Source organism: Protomyctophum parallelum (assembly GCF_964188405.1).
Source record: "Protomyctophum parallelum genome assembly, chromosome: 11".
In the NCBI taxonomy this organism is placed as follows: Eukaryota; Metazoa; Chordata; class Actinopteri; order Myctophiformes; family Myctophidae; genus Protomyctophum; species Protomyctophum parallelum.
Window position 1 is genome coordinate 1,146,869 of NC_139707.1, and position 22,400 is coordinate 1,169,268.

Genomic DNA, 22,400 nt, shown 5'->3' on the forward strand with positions numbered 1-22,400 from the left:
GACACGGGGAGAACATGTGAGCATACCTACCCTAGGGGACACGGGGAGAACATGTGAGGGTACCTACCCTAGGGGACACGGGGATAACATGTGAGGGTACCTACCCTAGGGGACATGGGGAGAACATGTGAGCATACCTACCCTAGGGGAAACGAGGAGAACATACAAACTCCACACAGAAAGGCCCTTTCACCAACCCCGCCTCGGGTATGGGCACTGATGACGCAGAGGAGAGAACACGCCCCCAGCGCCCAAAGCGGGAATCGAACACAGGACCTTCTAGCTGTGAGGCGACAACACTACCGACTGTGCCACTGTCCCCCCTCTTGGTTTTATTTTTTATAAAGATTTTAAACTTAATAAACAAAATCAGCTCCGTCGTTAAAACTCTCTTCTTCCAATCATCGCCACGGTCAAATCCTACCTCCCCCTAAAAACAGCTGGAGATGGTTATCCATGCCTTGATTTCATCAAGAATAGAGTATTGCAACTCTTTGTATATTGGCATCGACCAGGCGTCACTCAGGCGTTTACAGCTAGTGCAGAACACAGCTGCCCGCCTTCTCACCGGCACTATAAAACGTGAACACATTACTCCATGTCTGCCCCTCCCCATTAGATCTGCTCAGATAGATGCTTTAGAAATAAAGTTTGATTTGATTTGACTTGGAGTACACAATTCCGACACCAGATGGAGTTCATGTTTCAACCTTTGATCAGTAGAGTGGTGTCCATCTTTGAAGTCAATAAGTCCATGCATGGACGAGTCACTCTTCATGGAGACACAGCTGGGTACAGGAGAGACTGCTCTGTGATGATCAACCCTGTTACAAAGAGAGGATCAACAGGATTTATAGACAATCATATCAGGTTTAGCAATTTCATAGTCTAGGAAGTTCTACTCAAACGTGATTATTCTTAGTTGAAAACAAATAAAACGCTTATAAAGTTAAACCTAAACATTCAGCTGTAAACATTGACCACAGCTATTTCAGTTATATAAGTTATTTAAAATGTCAACTTTCTCACCCTAAATGAAAACAAAACTGAAATCATATGTTTTTTTACCACCATCCGACCATAATATCCTTTAGCTCCCTGGGTGTGTTAAGTTCTAACATCCACCCCTTTCCTAGAAATCTTGGTTTTATTTTTACTTTTTTCTAAATTTTTATCCCACGATTTTGCAACGCATTTTTTCACCCGGTGTCAATTATCTAATGTAATCCTGGACACTACACTTCCTCTGCTAACCTGGGAGAGCAACGGACTGACCTCATGCTTCCTTCTATGCATGAGGAGTGCAAGCTGCTTCTTTTCACCTGACAGGCTGTTGGTTGTGAAGGAGTTCATGTTTCAATCACCCGTCTGGTCAATTCAAATTCAAACCTTTGATCAGTAGAGTGGTGTCCATCTTTGAAGTCAATAAGTCCATGCATGGACGAGTCACTCTTCATGGAGACACAGCTGGGTACAGGAGAGACTGCTCTGTGATGATCAACCCTGTTACAAAGAGAGGATCAACAGGATTTATAGACAATCATATCAGGCTTGGCAATTTCATAGTCTAGGAAGTTCTACTCAAACGTGATTATTCTTAGTTGAAAACAAACAAAAAGCTTATAAAGTTAAACCTAAACATTCAGCTGTAAACATTGACCACAGCTATTTCAGTTATACAAGTTATTTAAAATGTCAACTTTCTCACCCTAAATGAAAACAAAACTGAAATCATATGTTTTTTTAACACCATCCGACCATAATATCCTTTAGCTCCCTGGGTGTGTTAAGTTCTAACATCCACCCATTTCCTAGAAATCTTGGTTTTATTTTTACTTTTTTCAAAAAATGTATCCCACGATTTTCACCCGGTGTCATTTATCTAATGTAATCCTGGACACTACACTTCCTCTGCCAACCTGGGAGAGCAACGGACTGACCTCATGCTTCCTTCTATGCATGAGGAGTCCAAGCTGCTTCTTTTCACCTGACAGGGGAGAGTTTCCCCGGTCGGACATAGAGCGTGGAAAGAACACGTTATTCCGACAAGTTCCTTTCCTCTCCATCAGGCCCCCCTGGCTGGCCAGGGGGAGGTAGTTTAGAGACCAGGATTACTGCATGTTTTTTGTGAGGGTACCTACCCTAGGGGACATGGGGAGAACATGTGAGGGTACCTACCCTAGGGGACATGGGGAGAACATGTGAGGGTACCTACCCTAGGGGACACGGGGAGAACATGTGAGAGTACCTACCCTAGGGGACATGGGGAGAACATGTGAGGGTACCTACCCTAGGGGACATGGGGAGAACATGTGAGGGTACCTACCCTAGGGGACACGGGGAGAACATGTGAGAGTACCTACCCTAGGGGACATGGGGAGAACATGTGAGGGTACCTACCCTAGGGGACACGGGGAGAACATGTGAGGGTACCTACCCTAGGGGACACAAGGAGAACATGTGAGGGTACCTACCCTAGGGGACACGGGGAGAACATGTGAGGGTACCTACCCTAGGGGACACAAGGAGAACATGTGAGGGTACCTACCCTAGGGGACACGGGGAGAACATACAAACTCCACACAGAAAGGCCCTTTCGCCAACCCCGCCTCGGGTATGGGCTCTGATGACGCAGAGGAGAGAACACACCCCCAGCGCCCAAAGCGGGAATCGAACACAGGACCTTCTAGCTGTGAGGCGACAACACTACCGGCTGTACCACTGTCCCCCCTCTTGGTTTTATTTTTGATAAAGATTTTAAACTTAACAAACAAATCAGCTCCGTCGTTAAAACTCTCTTCTTCCAATCATCGCCACGGTCAAATCCTACCTCCCCCTAAAAACAGCTGGAGATGGTTATCCATGCTTTGATTTCATCAAGAATAGATTATTGCAACTCTTTGTATATTGGCATCGACCAGGCATCACTCAGGCGTTTACAGCTAGTGCAGAACACAGCTGCCCGCCTTCTCACCGGCACTATAAAACGTGAACACATTACTCCATGTCTGCCCCTCCCCATTAGATCTGCTCAGATAGATGCTTTAGAAATAAAGTTTGATTTGATTTGACTTGGAGTACACAATTCAGACACCAGATGGAGTTCATGTTTCAACCTTTGATCAGTAGAGTGGTGTCCATCTTTGAAGTCAATAAGTCCATGCATGGACGAGTCACTCTTCATGGAGACACAGCTGGGTACAGGAGAGACTGCTCTGTGATGATCAACCCTGTTACAAAGAGAGGATCAACAGGATTTATAGACAATCATATCAGGCTTGGCAATTTCATAGTCTAGGAAGTTCTACTCAAACGTGATTATTCTTAGTTGAAAACAAACAAAAAGCTTATAAAGTTAAACCTAAACATTCAGCTGTAAACATTGACCACAGCTATTTCAGTTATACAAGTTATTTAAAATGTCAACTTTCTCACCCTAAATGAAAACAAAACTGAAATCATATGTTTTTTTAACACCATCCGACCATAATATCCTTTAGCTCCCTGGGTGTGTTAAGTTCTAACATCCACCCATTTCCTAGAAATCTTGGTTTTATTTTTACTTTTTTCAAAAACTTTATCCCACGATTTTCACCCGGTGTCAATTATCTAATGTAATCCTGGGCACTACACTTCCTCTGCCAACCTGGGAGAGCAACGGACTGACCTCATGCTTCCTTCTATGCATGAGGAGTCCAAGCTGCTTCTTTTCACCTGACAGGGGAGAGTTACCCCGGTCGGACGTAGAGCGTGGAAAGAACACGTTATTCCGACAAGTTCCTTTCCTCTCCATCAGGCCCCCCTGGCTGGCCAGGGGGAGGTAGTATAGAGACCAGGATTACTGCATGTTTTTTGTGACGGTACCTACCCTAGGGGACACGGGGAGAACATGTGAGGGTACCTACCCTAGGGGACACGGGGAGAACATGTGAGGGTACCTACCCTAGGGGACACGGGGAGAACATGTGAGGGTACCTACCCTAGGGGAAACGGGGAGAACATGTGAGGGTACCTACCCTAGGGGACACGGGGAGAACATGTGAGGGTACCTACCCTAGGGGACACGGGGAGAACATACAAACTCCACACAGAAAGGCCCTTTCGCCAACCCCGCCTCGGGTATGGGCTCTGATGACGCAGAGGAGAGAACACGCCCCCAGCGCCCAAAGCGGGAATCGAACCCAGGACCTTCTAGCTGTGAGGCGACAACACTACAGACTGTACCACTGTCCCCCCTCTTGGTTTTATTTTTGATGAAGATTTTAAACTTAATAAACAAATCAGCTCCGTCGTTAAAACTCTCTTCTTCCAATCATCGCCACGGTCAAATCCTACCTCCCCCTAAAAACAGCTGGAGATGGTTATCCATGCTTTGATTTCATCAAGAATAGATTATTGCAACACTTTGTATATTGTCATCGACCAGGCGTCACTCAGGCGTTTACAGCTAGTGCAGAACACAGCTGCCCGCCTTCTCACCGGCACTATAAAACGTGAACACATTACTCCATGTCTGCCCCTCCACATTAGATCTGCTCAGATAGATGCTTTAGAAATAAAGTTTGATTTGATTTGACTTGGAGTACACAATTCAGACACCAGATGGAGTTCATGTTTCAACCTTTGATCAGTAGAGTGGTGTCCATCTTTGAAGTCAATAAGTCCATGCATGGACGAGTCACTCTTCATGGAGACACAGCTGGGTACAGGAGAGACTGCTCTGTGATGATCAACCCTGTTACAAAGAGAGGATCAACAGGATTTATAGACAATCATATCAGGCTTGGCAATTTCATAGTCTAGGAAGTTCTACTCAAACGTGATTATTCTTAGTTGAAAACAAACAAAAAGCTTATAAAGTTAAACCTAAACATTCAGCTGTAAACATTGACCACAGCTATTTCAGTTATACAAGTTATTTAAAATGTCAACTTTCTCACCCTAAATGAAAACAAAACTGAAATCATATGTTTTTTTAACACCATCCGACCATAATATCCTTTAGCTCCCTGGGTGTGTTAAGTTCTAACATCCACCCATTTCCTAGAAATCTTGGTTTTATTTTTACTTTTTTCAAAAAATGTATCCCACGATTTTCACCCGGTGTCATTTATCTAATGTAATCCTGGACACTACACTTCCTCTGCCAACCTGGGAGAGCAACGGACTGACCTCATGCTTCCTTCTATGCATGAGGAGTCCAAGCTGCTTCTTTTCACCTGACAGGGGAGAGTTTCCCCGGTCGGACATAGAGCGTGGAAAGAACACGTTATTCCGACAAGTTCCTTCCCTCTCCATCAGGCCCCCCTGGCTGGCCAGGGGGAGGTAGTTTAGAGACCAGGATTACTGCATGTTTTTTGTGAGGGTACCTACCCTAGGGGACATGGGGAGAACATGTGAGGGTACCTACCCTAGGGGACATGGGGAGAACATGTGAGGGTACCTACCCTAGGGGACACGGGGAGAACATGTGAGAGTACCTACCCTAGGGGACATGGGGAGAACATGTGAGGGTACCTACCCTAGGGGACATGGGGAGAACATGTGAGGGTACCTACCCTAGGGGACACGGGGAGAACATGTGAGAGTACCTACCCTAGGGGACATGGGGAGAACATGTGAGGGTACCTACCCTAGGGGACACGGGGAGAACATGTGAGGGTACCTACCCTAGGGGACACAAGGAGAACATGTGAGGGTACCTACCCTAGGGGACACGGGGAGAACATGTGAGGGTACCTACCCTAGGGGACACAAGGAGAACATGTGAGGGTACCTACCCTAGGGGACACGGGGAGAACATACAAACTCCACACAGAAAGGCCCTTTCGCCAACCCCGCCTCGGGTATGGGCTCTGATGACGCAGAGGAGAGAACACACCCCCAGCGCCCAAAGCGGGAATCGAACACAGGACCTTCTAGCTGTGAGGCGACAACACTACCGGCTGTACCACTGTCCCCCCTCTTGGTTTTATTTTTGATAAAGATTTTAAACTTAACAAACAAATCAGCTCCGTCGTTAAAACTCTCTTCTTCCAATCATCGCCACGGTCAAATCCTACCTCCCCCTAAAAACAGCTGGAGATGGTTATCCATGCTTTGATTTCATCAAGAATAGATTATTGCAACTCTTTGTATATTGGCATCGACCAGGCATCACTCAGGCGTTTACAGCTAGTGCAGAACACAGCTGCCCGCCTTCTCACCGGCACTATAAAACGTGAACACATTACTCCATGTCTGCCCCTCCCCATTAGATCTGCTCAGATAGATGCTTTAGAAATAAAGTTTGATTTGATTTGACTTGGAGTACACAATTCAGACACCAGATGGAGTTCATGTTTCAACCTTTGATCAGTAGAGTGGTGTCCATCTTTGAAGTCAATAAGTCCATGCATGGACGAGTCACTCTTCATGGAGACACAGCTGGGTACAGGAGAGACTGCTCTGTGATGATCAACCCTGTTACAAAGAGAGGATCAACAGGATTTATAGACAATCATATCAGGCTTGGCAATTTCATAGTCTAGGAAGTTCTACTCAAACGTGATTATTCTTAGTTGAAAACAAACAAAAAGCTTATAAAGTTAAACCTAAACATTCAGCTGTAAACATTGACCACAGCTATTTCAGTTATACAAGTTATTTAAAATGTCAACTTTCTCACCCTAAATGAAAACAAAACTGAAATCATATGTTTTTTTAACACCATCCGACCATAATATCCTTTAGCTCCCTGGGTGTGTTAAGTTCTAACATCCACCCATTTCCTAGAAATCTTGGTTTTATTTTTACTTTTGTCAAAAACTTTATCCCACGATTTTCACCCGGTGTCATTTATCTAATGTAATCCTGGACACTACACTTCCTCTGCCAACCTGGGAGAGCAACGGACTGACCTCATGCTTCCTTCTATGCATGAGGAGTCCAAGCTGCTTCTTTTCACCTGACAGGGGAGAGTTTCCCCGGTCGGACATAGAGCGTGGAAAGAACACGTTATTCCGACAAGTTCCTTTCCTCTCCATCAGGCCCCCCTGGCTGGCCAGGGGGAGGTAGTTTAGAGACCAGGATTACTGCATGTTTTTTGTGAGGGTACCTACCCTAGGGGACATGGGGAGAACATGTGAGGGTACCTACCCTAGGGGACATGGGGAGAACATGTGAGGGTACCTACCCTAGGGGACACGGGAAGAACATGTGAGGGTACCTACCCTAGGGGACATGGGGAGAACATGTGAGGGTACCTACCCTAGGGGACACGGGGAGAACATGTGAGGGTACCTACCCTAGGGGACACAAGGAGAACATGTGAGGGTACCTACCCTAGGGGACACGGGGAGAACATGTGAGGGTACCTACCCTAGGGGACACGGGGAGAACATACAAACTCCACACAGAAAGGCCCTTTCGCCAACCCCGCCTCGGGTATGGGCTCTGATGACGCAGAGGAGAGAACACGCCCCCAGCGCCCAAAGCGGGAATCGAACCCAGGACCTTCTAGCTGTGAGGCGACAACACTACCGACTGTGCCACTGTCCCCCCTCTTGGTTTTATTTTTGATAAAGATTTTAAACTTAATAAACAAATCAGCTCCGTCGTTAAAACTCTCTTCTTCCAATCATCGCCACGGTCAAATCCTACCTCCCCCTAAAAACAGCTGGAGATGGTTATCCATGCTTTGATTTCATCAAGAATAGAGTATTGCAACTCTTTGTATATTGGCATCGACCAGGCGTCACTCAGGCGTTTACAGCTAGTGCAGAACACAGCTGCCCGCCTTCTCACCGGCACTATAAAACGTGAACACATTACTCCATGTCTGCCCCTCCCCATTAGATCTGCTCAGATAGATGCTTTAGAAATAAAGTTTGATTTGATTTGACTTGGAGTACACAATTCCGACACCAGATGGAGTTCATGTTTCAACCTTTGATCAGTAGAGTGGTGTCCATCTTTGAAGTCAATAAGTCCATGCATGGACGAGTCACTCTTCATGGAGACACAGCTGGGTACAGGAGAGACTGCTCTGTGATGATCAACCCTGTTACAAAGAGAGGATCAACAGGATTTATAGACAATCATATCAGGTTTAGCAATTTCATAGTCTAGGAAGTTCCACTCAAACGTGATTATTCTTAGTTGAAAACAAACAAAACGCTTATAAAGTTAAACCTAAACATTCAGCTGTAAACATTGACCACAGCTATTTCAGTTATATAAGTTATTTAAAATGTCAACTTTCTCACCCTAAATGAAAACAAAACTGAAATCATGTTTTTTTTACCACCATCCGACCATAATATCCTTTAGCTCCCTGGGTGTGTTAAGTTCTAACATCCACCCATTTCCTAGAAATCTTGGTATTATTTTTTTTACTTTTTTCTAAAATGTTATCCCACGATTTTCACCCGGTGTCAATTATCTAATGAAATCCTGGGCACTACACTTCTTCTGCCAACCTGGAAGAGCAACGGACTGACCTCATGCTTCCTTCTATGCATGAGGAGTCCAAGCTGCTTCTTTTCACCCGACAGGGGAGAGTTTCCCCGGTCGGACATAGAGCGTGGAAAGACCACGTTATTCCGACAAGTTCCTTTCCTCTCCATCAGGCCCCCCTGGCTGGCCAGGGGGAGGTAGTTTAGAGACCAGGATTACTGCATGTTTTTTGTGAGGGTACCTACCCTAGGGGACACAAGGAGAACATGTGAGGGTACCTACCCTAGGGGACACGGGGAGAACATACAAACTCCACACAGAAAGGCCCTTTCGCCAACCCCGCCTCGGGTATGGGCTCTGATGACGCAGAGGAGAGAACACGCCCCCAGCGACCAAAGCGGGAATCGAACCCAGGACCTTCTAGCTGTGAGGCGACAACACTACCGACTGTGCCACTGTCCCCCCTCTTGGTTTTATTTTTGATAAAGATTTTAAACTTAATAAACAAATCAGCTCCGTCGTTAAAACTCTCTTCTTCCAATCATCGCCACGGTCAAATCCTACCTCCCCCTAAAAACAGCTGGAGATGGTTATCCATGCTTTGATTTCATCAAGAATAGAGTATTGCAACTCTTTGTATATTGGCATCGACCAGGCGTCACTCAGGCGTTTACAGCTAGTGCAGAACACAGCTGCCCGCCTTCTCACCGGCACTATAAAACGTGAACACATTACTCCATGTCTGCCCCTCCCCATTAGATCTGCTCAGATAGATGCTTTAGAAATAAAGTTTGATTTGATTTGACTTGGAGTACACAATTCCGACACCAGATGGAGTTCATGTTTCAACCTTTGATCAATAGAGTGGTGTCCATCTTTGAAGTCAATAAGTCCATGCATGGACGAGTCACTCTTCATGGAGACACAGCTGGGTACAGGAGAGACTGCTCTGTGATGATCAACCCTGTTACAAAGAGAGGATCAACAGGATTTATAGACAATCATATCAGGCTTAGCAATTTCATAGTCTAGGAAGTTCTACTCAAACGTGATTATTCTTAGTTGAAAACAAACAAAACGCTTATAAAGTTAAACCTAAACATTCAGCTGTAAACATTGACCACAGCTATTTCAGTTATATAAGTTATTTAAAATGTCAACTTTCTCACCCTAAATGAAAACAAAACTGAAATCATGTTTTTTTTACCACCATCCGACCATAATATCCTTTAGCTCCCTGGGTGTGTTAAGTTCTAACATCCACCCATTTCCTAGAAATCTTGGTATTATTTTTTTTACTTTTTTCTAAAATGTTATCCCACGATTTTCACCCGGTGTCAATTGTCTAATGAAATCCTGGGCACTACACTTCTTCTGCCAACCTGGAAGAGCAACGGACTGACCTCATGCTTCCTTCTATGCATGAGGAGTCCAAGCTGCTTCTTTTCACCCGACAGGGGAGAGTTTCCCCGGTCGGACATAGAGCGTGGAAAGACCACGTTATTCCGACAAGTTCCTTTCCTCTCCATCAGGCCCCCCTGGCTGGCCAGGGGGAGGTAGTTTAGAGACCAGGATTACTGCATGTTTTTTGTGAGGGTACCTACCTACCCTAGGGGACACGGGGAGAACATGTGAGGGTACCTACCCTAGGGGACACGGGGAGAACATGTGAGGGTACCTACCCTAGGGGACACGGGGAGAACATGTGAGGGTACCTACACTAGGGGAAACGGAGAGAACATACAAACTCCACACAGAAAGGCCCTTTCGCCAACCCCGCCTCGGGTATGGGCTCTGATGACGCAGAGGAGAGAACACGCCCCCAGCGCCCAAAGCGGGAATCGAACCCAGGACCTTCTAGCTGTGAGGCAACAACACTACCGGCTGTACCACTGTCCCCCCTCTTGGTTTTATTTTTTATAAAGATTTTAAACTTAATAAACAAATCAGCTCCGTCGTTAAAACTCTCTTCTTCCAATCATCGCCACGGTCAAATCTAAGAAAAACAAATCTAAGAGGCTAAGAAAGGAGGTGGACTGGCAATAATTTTTTCAGACACGTTAAAATTCAAGGCTCTGACCCTTGGCAGCTTTACATCCTTTGAATACCAGGCCACTATACTACATGGTGCCTCCATGCCAATGATTAGCATTTATCGCCCGCCAAAATGCAGTAAAGCAATATTTCTAACAGAAATATCAGAACTTCTATCTATCTGCTCCACTAACTATGACAGAACTCTTATCTCAGGTGATCTTAATCTTCACCTGGATGATGCTACAGATGCTATGGCTATGGGTTTCCTAGAGTTATTGCACTCCTTTGATTTTATCCAACATGTTGTTGGGCCTACACATAAACATGGGCACACTCTGGACCTGGTGATTTCTAGAGGGCTGAACATCACTGTGGAAAGGACTATTGAAAGGCCAGAGCTGTCAGACCACTTTCTGCTGTGTTTTAATATGACTGTCTCTGATCTAGAGAAAAACATCACTGAATATACCATAAAAAAGCGTTTTTTTAGCTCTTCTGCTGCCGACGAATTCTCTCGTCACCTGGGTCCCCCATTGCCCGATACCCCCCCAGTGAATGATATGGTTCAAATTTTTAATCTTAAACTAGAGTCAGCTCTTGATATAGTGGCTCCCTTGAAAACAAAAAAGAAACATAATACCAGAGTAACACCCTGGATAAATGAGCTTTCACGCTCACTGAAGCAAGAATGTCGAAGAGCTGAGCGAGCTTGGAGAAAAAACAAACTCACCATCCACCTAGAGATTCTTAAAAAGTCAACAGTCGCCTATAACAAAGCCTTGCGTTTAGCAAGGCAGGCATATTTCTCTGGCATTATTAACGAGAACAAGAAAAATGCTAGAGTCCTATTCTCTACCATTGATCGACTTTTAAACCCCCCCCAGTCCTACAAGCAGTCATTCCCGGCCTCTAAAGCTAAGTGTAATGAGTTTGCATGCTTTTTTGACAACAAAATTTCAAACATTAGAGCCGATATTATGAATGGTGCTGCTGCTAGCGCAAACCGTCAAACAGCAGCAAATGGTCCCAGGGTAGATCTCTCCAGGGGGAGCCTATCATCGTTCTGCGAAATTGAGGAAGACGAACTCCGCAAAACTATATCACAGATGACATCATCCTCCTGCTCATTAGATACAATTCCCACCAACTTTCTCAAAGAAGTCTTAGACAGTGTGATTGGAGATATCCTAAAAATTGTAAACAGCTCTCTACAATCAGGCGTCTTCCCAGACTCACTGAAGACTGCTGTAGTTAAGCCCCTTCTCAAGAAACACAATCTTGATCCCTCTGTTTTGGGTAACTATCGACCCATTTCAAATCTACCCTTTCTGGGCAAGGTTTTAGAAAAATGTATCTTTCATCAATTGGATGTGTTTCTACAGAACAATAATGTACACAACCAATTCCAATCTGGCTTTAGGAAAGGCCACAGCACAGAAACAGCACTTGTAAAAGTAATGAATGATCTGAGGGTGTCTGCTGACAAGAAACATGTATCCGTTCTCTTACTTCTAGATTTAACGGCTGCATTTGACACGATTGATCACTCAATTTTAATACAGCGTCTGGAGCACTGGATAGGCCTGTCTGGTACGGCCCTGTCCTGGTTTTCCTCCTACCTATCAAACAGAAGTTACTTTGTCAATCTAGCCGAGTTTGACTCAGACAAACACGACATCAGTTCTGGTATTCCACAGGGCTCGATTCTTGGCCCTCTGCTTTTCTCCTTGTACATACTGCCACTGGGCGAACTCATTGCCAATCACGGAGTCAATTTTCATTTCTATGCTGATGATACCCAATTATATCTATCTGTGGCTCCAGATGATCCCTGTGCTTTAGACCCGCTGCTTACATGTCTGTCTAGCATCAAATGTTGGATGAGTGAGAACTTTCTCAAGCTAAATGAGGACAAGACAGAAGTTCTCATAATCGGCTCTAGTGAGCAGAAAGAATCAATATTAAGCAGACTTGGCAACCTGACTGTAGACAGTAACAGTACAGTAAAGAACCTGGGGGTTATTATTGATTCCGAATTGAATTTTAATTCACACATTAATCATGTTACCAAGATTGCCTTTTTTCACCTTAGAAATATTGCACGAATCAGAGCCTATGTGTCCTTGGACGATGCAAAAACGCTAATCCACGCCTTTGTTTTCTCTCGGCTTGATTACTGCAATGCACTTTTTTCAGGACTGCCTAAGAAAACAACTGACAGATTACAACTTGTCCAAAATGCAGCAGCCAGAGTTTTAACTAGAACTAAGATGAGAGAACATATTACTCCAGTTTTGGCATCACTGCACTGGCTTCCGGTTGTTTTTAGGATTGATTTTAAAATTCTTTTACTTGTCTATAAAGCCCTCAATGGTCTCGCACCTTCCTACCTACATGACTGCTTGCCTAAATATGTCCCAAACCGCCCGCTAAGGTCTTCCACTGCTGGCCTGCTCGCTTTGCCTAAAAAAATGGCAACTCAAAAATACGGGGAAGCAGCTTTTTGCTTCTACGGGCCATCGGCATGGAACAAGCTCCCTCTGTACCTTCGTCAGGCAGCCTCTGTAGACATTTTTAAAGCTCAGCTCAAGACCCACTTCTACAACATTGCCTTTAAGTGATCTTATATTTTGTGTTATTCATGTCCTCACTGTATTGCATTACTGCTTGTTTTTTAATGTCGTTGCCTTGCTTTTCTTTTATGCTTTGCTTTTATTTTATTCTCCATTGTTCTGTAAAGCACTTTGAGCTGCATTTGATGTCATGAAAGGTGCTATACAAATAAAGTTTTATTATTATTATTATTAAATCCTACCTCCCCCTAAAAACAGCTGGAGATGGTTATCCATGCTTTGATTTCATCAAGAATAGATCATTGCAACTTTTTGTATATTGGCATCGACCAGGCATCACTCAGGCGTTTACAGCTAGTGCAGAACACAGCTGCCCGCCTTCTCACCGGCACTATAAAACGTGAACACATTACTCCATGTCTGCCCTTCCCCATTAGATCTGCTCAGATAGATGCTTTAGAAATAAAGTTTGATTTGATTTGACTTGGAGTACACAATTCAGACACCAGATGGAGTTCATGTTTCAACCTTTGTTTAGCAGAGTGGTGTCCATCTTTGAAGTCAATAAGTCCATGCATGGACGAGTCACTCTTCATGGAGACACAGCTGGGTACAGGAGAGACTGCTCTGTGATGATCAACCCTGTTACAAAGAGAGGATCAACAGGATTTATAGACAATCATATCAGGCTTGGCAATTTCATAGTCTAGGAAGAAAACAGCTGGAGATGGTTATCCATGCTTTGATTTCATCAAGAATAGAGTATTGCAACACTTTGTATATTGGCATCGACCAGGCGTCACTCAGGCGTTTACAGCTAGTGCAGAACACAGCTGCCCGCCTTCTCACCGGCACTATAAAACGTGAACACAACATTCAGCTGTAAACATTGACCACAGCTATTTCAGTTATATAAGTTATTTAAAATGTCAACTTTCTAACCTTAAATTAAAACAAAACTGAAATAATATGTTTTTTTACCACCATCCGACCATAATATCCTTTAGCTCCCTGGGTGTGTTAAGTTCTAACATCCACCCATTTCCTAGAAATCTTGGTTTTATTTTTACTTTTTTCAAAAAATTTATCCCACGATTTTCACCCGGTGTCAATTATCTAATGTAATCCTGGGCACTACACTTCCTCTGCCAACCTGGGAGAGCAACGGACTGACCTCATGCTTCCTTCTATGCATGAGGAGTCCAAGCTGCTTCTTTTCACCTGACAGGTTGTTGGTTGTGAAGGAGTTCATGTTTCAATCACCCGTCTGGTCAATTCAAATTCAAACCTTTGATCAGTAGAGTGGTGTCCATCTTTGAAGTCAATAAGTCCATGCATGGACGAGTCACTCTTCATGGAGACACAGCTGGGTACAGCAGAGACTGCTCTGTGATGATCAACCCTGTTACAAAGAGAGGATCAACAGGATTTATAGACAATCATATCAGGCTTGGCAATTTCATAGTCTAGGAAGTTCTACTCAAACGTGATTATTCTTAGTTGAAAACAAACAAAAAGCTTATAAAGTTAAACCTAAACATTCAGCTGTAAACATTGACCACAGCTATTTCAGTTATATAAGTTATTTAAAATGTAAACTTTCTCACCCTCAATGAAAACAAAACTGAAATAATATGTTTTTTTACCACCATCCGACCATAATATCCTTTAGCTCCCTGGGTGTGTTAAGTTCTAACATCCACCCATTTCCTAGAAATCTTGGTTTTATTTTTACTTTTTTCCAAAAATTTATCCCACGATTTTCACCCGGTGTCAATTATCTAATGTAATCCTGGGCACTACACTTCCTCTGCCAACCTGGGAGAGCAACGGACTGACCTCATGCTTCCTTCTATGCATGAGGAGTCCAAGCTGCTTCTTTTCACCTGACAGGGGAGAGTTTCCCCGGTCGGACAGAGCGTGGAAAGACCACGTTATTCCGACAAGTTCCTTTCCTCTCCATCAGGCCCCCCTGGCTGGCCAGGGGGAGGTAGTTTAGAGACCAGGATTACTGCATGTTTTTTGTGAGGGTACCTACCCTAGGGGACACGGGGAGAACATGTGAGGGTACCTACCCTAGGGGACACGGGGAGAACATGTGAGGGTACCTACCCTAGGGGACACGGGGAGAACATGTGAGGGTACCTACCCTAGGGGACACGGGGAGAACATGTGAGGGTACCTTCCCTAGGGGACACGGGGAGAACATGTGAGGGTACCTACCCTAGGGGAAACGGGGAGAACATACAAACTCCACACAGAAAGGCCCTTTCGCCAACCCCGCCTCGGGTATGGGCTCTGATGACGCAGAGGAGAGAACACGCCCCCAGCGCCCAAAGCGGGAATCGAACCCAGGACCTTCTAGCTGTGAGGCGACAACACTACCGGCTGTACCACTGTCCCCCCTCTTGGTTTTATTTTTTATAAAGATTTCAAACTTAATAAACAAATCAGCTCCGTCGTTAAAACTCTCTTCTTCCAATCATCGCCACGGTCAAATCCTACCTCCCCCTAAAAACAGCTGGAGATGGTTATCCATGCTTTGATTTCATCAAGAATAGAGTATTGCAACTCTTTGTATATTGGCATCGACCAGGCGTCACTCAGGCGTTTACAGCAAGTGCAGAACACAGCTGCCCGCCTTCTCACCGGCACTATAAAACGTGAACACATTACTCCATGTCTGCCCCTCCCCATTAGATCTGCTCAGATAGATGCTTTAGAAATAAAGTTTGATTTGATTTGACTTGGAGTACACAATTCAGACACCAGATGGAGTTCATGTTTCAACCTTTGATCAGTAGAGTGGTGTCCATCTTTGAAGTCAATAAGTCCATGCATGGACGAGTCACTCTTCATGGAGACACAGCTGGGTACAGGAGAGACTGCTCTGTGACGATCAACCCTGTTACAAAGAGAGGATCAACAGGATTTATAGACAATCATATCAGGCTTGGCAATTTCATAGTCTAGGAAGTTCTACTCAAACGTGATTATTCTTAGTTGAAAACAAACAAAAAGCTTATAAAGTTAAACCTAAACATTCAGCTGTAAACATTGACCACAGCTATTTCAGTTATATAAGTTATTTAAAATGTAAACTTCCTCACCCTCAATTCAAACAAAACTGAAATCATATGTTTTTTTACCACCATCCGACCATAATATCCTTTAGCTCCCTGGGTGTGTTAAGTTCTAACATCCACCCATTTCCTAGAAATCTTGGTTTCATTTTAACTTTTTATATCCCACGATTTTCACCCGGTGTCAATTATCTAATGTAATCCTGGGCACTACACTTCCTCTGCCAACCTGGGAGAGCAACGGACTGACCTCATGCCCCCTTCTATGCATGAGGAGTCCAAGCTGCTTCTTTTCACCCGACAGGGGAGAGTTTCCCCGGTCGGACATAGAGCGTGGAAAGAACACGTTATTCCGACAAGTTCCTTTCCTCTCCATCAGGCCCCCCTGGCTGGCCAGGGGGAGGTAGTTTAGAGACCAGGATTACTGCATGTTTTTTGTGAGGGTACCTACCCTAGGGGACATGGGGAGAACATGTGAGGGTACCTACCCTAGGGGACATGGGGAGAACATGTGAGGGTACCTACCCTAGGGGACACAGGGAGAACATGTGAGGGTACCTACCCTAGGGGACACGGGGAGAACATGTGAGGGTACCTACCCTAGGGGACACAGGGAGAACATGTGAGGGTACCTACCCTAGGGGACACGGGGAGAACATGTGAGGGTACCTACCCTAGGGGACACGGGGAGAACGTGTGAGGGTACCTACCCTAGGGGACACGGGGGGGAACATACAAACTCCACACAGAAAGGCCCTTTCGCCAACCCCGAGTCGGGTATGGGGTCTGATGAAGCAGAGGAGAGAACACGCCCCCAGCACCCACAGCGGGAATCGAACCCAGGACCACACTACCGGCTGTACCACTGTCCCCCTCTTGGTTTTATTTTTTATAAAGATTTTAAAGTTAATAAACAAATCAGCTCCGTCGTTAAAACTCTCTTCTTTCAATCATCGCCACGGTCAAATCCTACCTCCCCCTAAAAACAGCTGGAGATGGTTATCCATGCTTTGATTTCATCAAGAATAGAGTATTGCAACTCTTTGTATATTGGCATCGACCTGGCGTCACTCAGGCGTTTAGAAACAAAGTTTGATTTGACTTGGAGTACACAATTCAGACACCAGATGGAGCTGTTGGTTGTAAAAGAGTTCATGTTTCAGCATTTGATCGGTAGAGTGGTGTCCATCTTTGAAGTCAATAAGTCTTGGACATATTGGACCGAAACCCATGCTGGTGGTTACTCAGTAACTGGTGTTTATTAATAAAGCAGTCTAATCTAATAACGAATAGTTTTTCTAATATTTTTGAGAATTGAGATAGCAGGGAGATAGGTCTGTAGTTGATGTTTGTCACCACTTTTGTAGATGGGAATGACTTTAGCTAATTTCATGGTTGTGGGGAAAGATGCCAGTAGAGAAACATAGGTTACAAATGTGAGTGAACGGTTTGATTATTTTGACAATTATGTTTTTGATTAGTGTCATGTCAATGTTTGAACTATCGGTTTTAATTTTACCATATTCAGTATCTCTTGTTCCTGTACACATTTGACAAAGATAGATTGTGGATTCCGGTATAGTCCAAGCCGTTGTCTCCTGGGTCTACTATCTCGTTTGCTAAAGTTGGACCGACATTTACAAAGAAGTCATTGAATTCATTGGCTATTTTGTTGTTGTTGTCTATGGTTATGTTTTCTTTATTGAAGTAGCTGGGATACTCCCCTTTTCCCATACCTTCTCGAATGATGTTGTTTAGGGTTTTCCATGTGGCTTTGATGTTTCCTCTTTGTTGTTCTGACAACTCGTCCATGCATGGAAGAGTCACTCTTCATGGAGACACAGCTGGGTACAGGAGAGACTGCTCTGTGATGATCAACCCTGTTACAAAGAGAGGATCAACAGGATTTAGTTTATTTATAAATAAGAGAAAGTAAAAGATGAGTGTATATATTTTTTAATTTGCTGCTTTCTTTTGTTTTAGGAATTTAGCTGTTTTTGACAGATCCTGTGATCTTTTGTGGCAGTGTAGTAGGGCTATAGTAAATAATCAAAAAATAAATCTCTATAACATTTTGTAAAAGAAAATACATATTTAGCCCCATGCTCGAATGCCCCCGCCCCCTGTCAAAATCAGCTAAAATCCCTAAAACGAAAGAAAGCAGCAAATGGAAAAAGAAATTAACACTCATCTTTTACTTTCTCTAATAACAACCTAAAACATCAACCTTGATTGAAAAGGAACAGAGCGGTGCGTCTGCCATAAGGAACAGAGCGGTGCGTCTGCCATAAGGAACAGAGCGGTGCGTCTGCCATAAGGAACAGAGCGGTGCGTCTGCCATAAGGAACAGAGCGGTGCGTCTGCCATAAGGAACAGAGCGGTGCGTCTGCCATAAGGAACAGAGCGGTGCGTCTGCCATAAGGAACAGAGCGGTGCGTCTGCCATAAGGAACAGAGCGGTGCGTCTGCCATAAGGTGGTTGAAAGCAGCGTCGCGCTACATCGGTAACGACGCGCATGCATCTGTAAACACGCAGGAGAAATGAGTCAATTCAAACCTTTCATCGGTCGGGTCGTCTCCGTCACTAGAGACCAACGATGACACGCCAGAAGCAGAACTCCCACTCATTTTCTCCATAGAGATATTGTATTATCAGCTACAGTAAAATGTCGTAACAATCCAGTATTTAGAAAGAGAACTCGACGTCACACCATTAGACCTATCCCAAGCCCCTCCCCAAACTGCTATGGTCCAATCACAGCTAAGCATAACATGGGTTAGACAAACCTCTCCACCAATAGTTTTCCTATATGATAAAACATCGTTTTAAAACATAAATGCCACGCACATATTTTTCCAGTGCATACAGTATGGCAGGCCTTGTTGTTGTATTTGGAAGAGATTTTGAAGGTCTGGTTCCAAAAATGAACCAGTATATTTAATGTGTAAAATCCATGATATTTACATGTGAATGAATGAGCCTGGCTGGACAGTGTCCAAGTGGGAGTGTGTAAGTGGGAGAGGGCGGGTCTTAGCTATAGGTCAATTAAAAAACGTATTTTTGGGGGGTTTTCGGATTCTTGTGAATGGAATCAAAATGTGTTACGAGTTAATTCATCAGGTCGCTGGTTGGCTTGATTCCAGCCTTCAAACTCGGGTATGGGCTCTGATGGCGCAGAGGAGAGAACACACCCCCAGCGCCCAAAGCGGGAATCGAACGCAGGACCTTCTAGCTGTGAGGCGACAACACTACCGGCTATACCACTGTCCCCCCTCTTGGTTTTATTTTTAATAAAGATTTTAAACTTAATAAACAAATCAGCTCCGTCGTTAAAACTCTCTTCTTCCAATCATCGCCACGGTCAAATCCTACCTCCCCCTAAAAACAGCTGGAACATGATCATCTTACCGAAAATGATTTCAAACAAAATGATGCAGATCATTGTGTCTATAGCAGACAATCAAAAAAAGGCAAAGTCATACTGATAATATGGGTGGATGATTTGCTTCTTGCAGCCAGCAACAATGATTTACTCGGTGAGGTGAAAGAATTGTTGAAAGGGAAATTAAAAATGAAAGATATGGGAAAAATAAGACACCTTTTTGGGATTGACTTCACTCAGAGTGAAGGAGAGGTCAAAATGGGTCAAAAGCGACACATTGAAAAAGTGCTACAGAAATGTGGTATGTTCGATTACAAACCTAGGTCAACCCCATGTGAGCAAAAGCTACAGTTTGACACTGAAGGTGACGTGACAGATGCAACAGGGTATCGAGAGGTCATAGGCAGTCTCATACATTATGACCAGCACCAGGCCTGACTTGAGTTGGGTTGTGAGTAAATTATCACAGCATCTATCAGATAACCTAAAACTTGAAGGTTACAGTGATGCTGACTGGGCAGCAGACCTACAGGATAGGCGGAGCACAACAGGCTATTGCTTTAGCTTAACTAAGAGTGGTCCAGTTATATCTTGGAAAAGTAAGAAGCAGCCCACAGTGGCTCTATCTACGTGTGAAGCCGAATATATGGCTCTGGCTGCTACCACACAAGAGAGCATGTACCTTGTACAGTTATTAAAAGAAATGGATAGAGGTAGCCAGCATACACCAGTTAAGATCTATGAGGACAACCAGGGAGCCTCTATCAAAAGACCCAGTTGGCCGTCAAAGGAGCAAGCATGTAGACATTAAATACCATTTTATTAGGTCTGCACAAGCCGATGGTAAGATAGCAATAGAATACTGTCCTACCACAGAGATGGTTGCTGATGTCTTAACCAAGCCTCTGACAAAGGCTAAGTTTGAAGGATTTATTGGGTATTTGTTTGGAGAATGATGTGAAGAGTGCCTATTTTGTTTTATTCTAGGGAACTGTGAACATGTCTTTGAGTGGGGGAGTTGACTTAAAGGACAACTTTAGTTTTTTTCAACCAAGGTTCATGTATTAGGTTGTTATTAGAGAAAGTAAAAGATGAGTGTTCATTTTTCTTCATTTGCTGCTTTCTTTCGTTTTAGGGATTTTAGTGGTTTTTGACAGGGGGCGGGGGCATTCGAGCATGGGGCTAAATATGTATTTCTTTACAAAATATTATGGAGATTTTTTTAATTATTATTTACTATAGTCCTAATAAACCCCAGGAAATTACATCTGGCCACAGAAATTCACAGGATCTACTGAATGTGAAGGTAGCCTATTGGGGGGAAGCAACACTGTGTTATAGGCTCAATATGTCCGTTTGACACATTCAGTAGATCTCGTGATCTTTGGTGGCCAGATGTAATTTCTTGGGGTTTAGTAGGAGTAGAGTAAATAATAAAACAATAAATCGCTATAAAATCTTGTACAAAAATACATATTTAGCCCCATGCTCGAATGCCCCCGCCCCCCTGTCAAAAACAGCTAAAATCCCTAAAACGAAAGAAAGCAGAAAATGAAGAAAAGTTTACACTCATCTTTTACTTTCTCTAATAACAACCTGAAACATGAACCTTGGTTGAAAAAAACTAAAGTTGTCCTTTAATGCACATTATCACCTATATGCAAAGCCATGTGACGTCATCACGTGCCTGCGTGCTCAACTACACACTGTGTTCTACCTGAGCATGGGCAATAAATCTTGATTCATTCCTGACTGAAACTATATCGATGAAGCACGCGTTTCCTTGATGTAAGTAAGTAAGTAAGTACATTTTATTTATAGAGCACTTTTCAAAACAAAGTTACAAAGTGCTGTACAGTAAAAACAACAATATAAACAATCAAGTTAAAACAGGCACAAAGGAGCAAACAACACAGAGTAAGAGCAGAAACATACATTGACAACAGTAATAGTCAAACTAAAAGATAAAATGTAACCTAAATAAATGAGTTTTTAACTTGGACTTGAAACCTTCAACAGACTCTGCAGTTTTAATGGATAGGGGTAGGGCGTTCCACAGTGTGGGAGCAACCACTGCAAAGGACCGGTCCCCTTAGTTTTCAATTTTGTCACCGGAATATTCAGGAGGCCTTTGTCAGAGGACCTGAGGGGTCTAACAATTGGTTTTGCCACCAATAGGTCTGTAATATAAACTGGGGCTAGGCCATGTAGTGCTTTATATGTTGTTACAAGGATTTTAAAATCGATTCTAGATTTGATAGGGAGCCAGTGTAGTTCAGCCAGTACCGGTGTTATGTGTGCTCTGCGGTTTGTATTGGTGAGTATTCTAGCGGCTGTATTTTGTACTAATTGTAGTTTGTAAATAGAGGAACAGTTAAGGGTAGTGTACAGTCCATTACAATAGTCGAGACGGGATGAAACAAAAGCATGAATATTTTTTTTTTCCAGATCGTGACCACCATCCACTATACGCTATAGGATGGCTAATAATGCAACACTTTTCACCTGACAGGTTGTCGGTTCATGTTTCAATCACCCGTCTGGTCAATTCAAATTCAAACCTTTGATCAGTAGAGTGGTGTCCATCTTTGAAGTCAATAAGTCCATGCATGGACGAGTCACTCTTCATGGAGACACAGCTGGGTACAGGAGAGACTGCTCTGTGATGATCAACCCTGTTACAAAGAGAGGATCAACAGGATTTATAGACAATCATATCAGGCTTGGCAATTTCATAGTCTAGGAAGTTCTGCTCAAACGTGATTATTCTTAGTTGAAAACAAACAAAAAGCTTATAAAGTTAAACCTAAACATTCAGCTGTAAACATTGACCACAGCTATTTCAGTTATATAAGTTATTTTTTTACCACGATCCGACCATAATATCAT

The 22,400-nt window shown here is 43.8% G+C and overlaps 1 protein-coding gene and 2 long non-coding RNA genes across 3 annotated transcripts in view; 2 read left to right on the plus strand and 1 right to left on the minus strand.

The window, feature by feature from the left end:
- LOC310866472 (NACHT, LRR and PYD domains-containing protein 3-like) overlaps positions 1–22,400 on the minus strand; it is a 362,173-nt gene that overhangs the window by 108,094 nt on the left and 231,679 nt on the right. The gene's annotated exons all lie outside the window — the stretch shown is intronic.
- The window catches only part of LOC310866473, a 311,387-nt gene that overhangs the window by 98,340 nt on the left and 190,647 nt on the right, over positions 1–22,400 (plus strand). The gene's annotated exons all lie outside the window — the stretch shown is intronic.
- LOC310866474 overlaps positions 1–22,400 on the plus strand; it is a 117,314-nt gene that overhangs the window by 17,998 nt on the left and 76,916 nt on the right. The window lies entirely within an intron of this gene.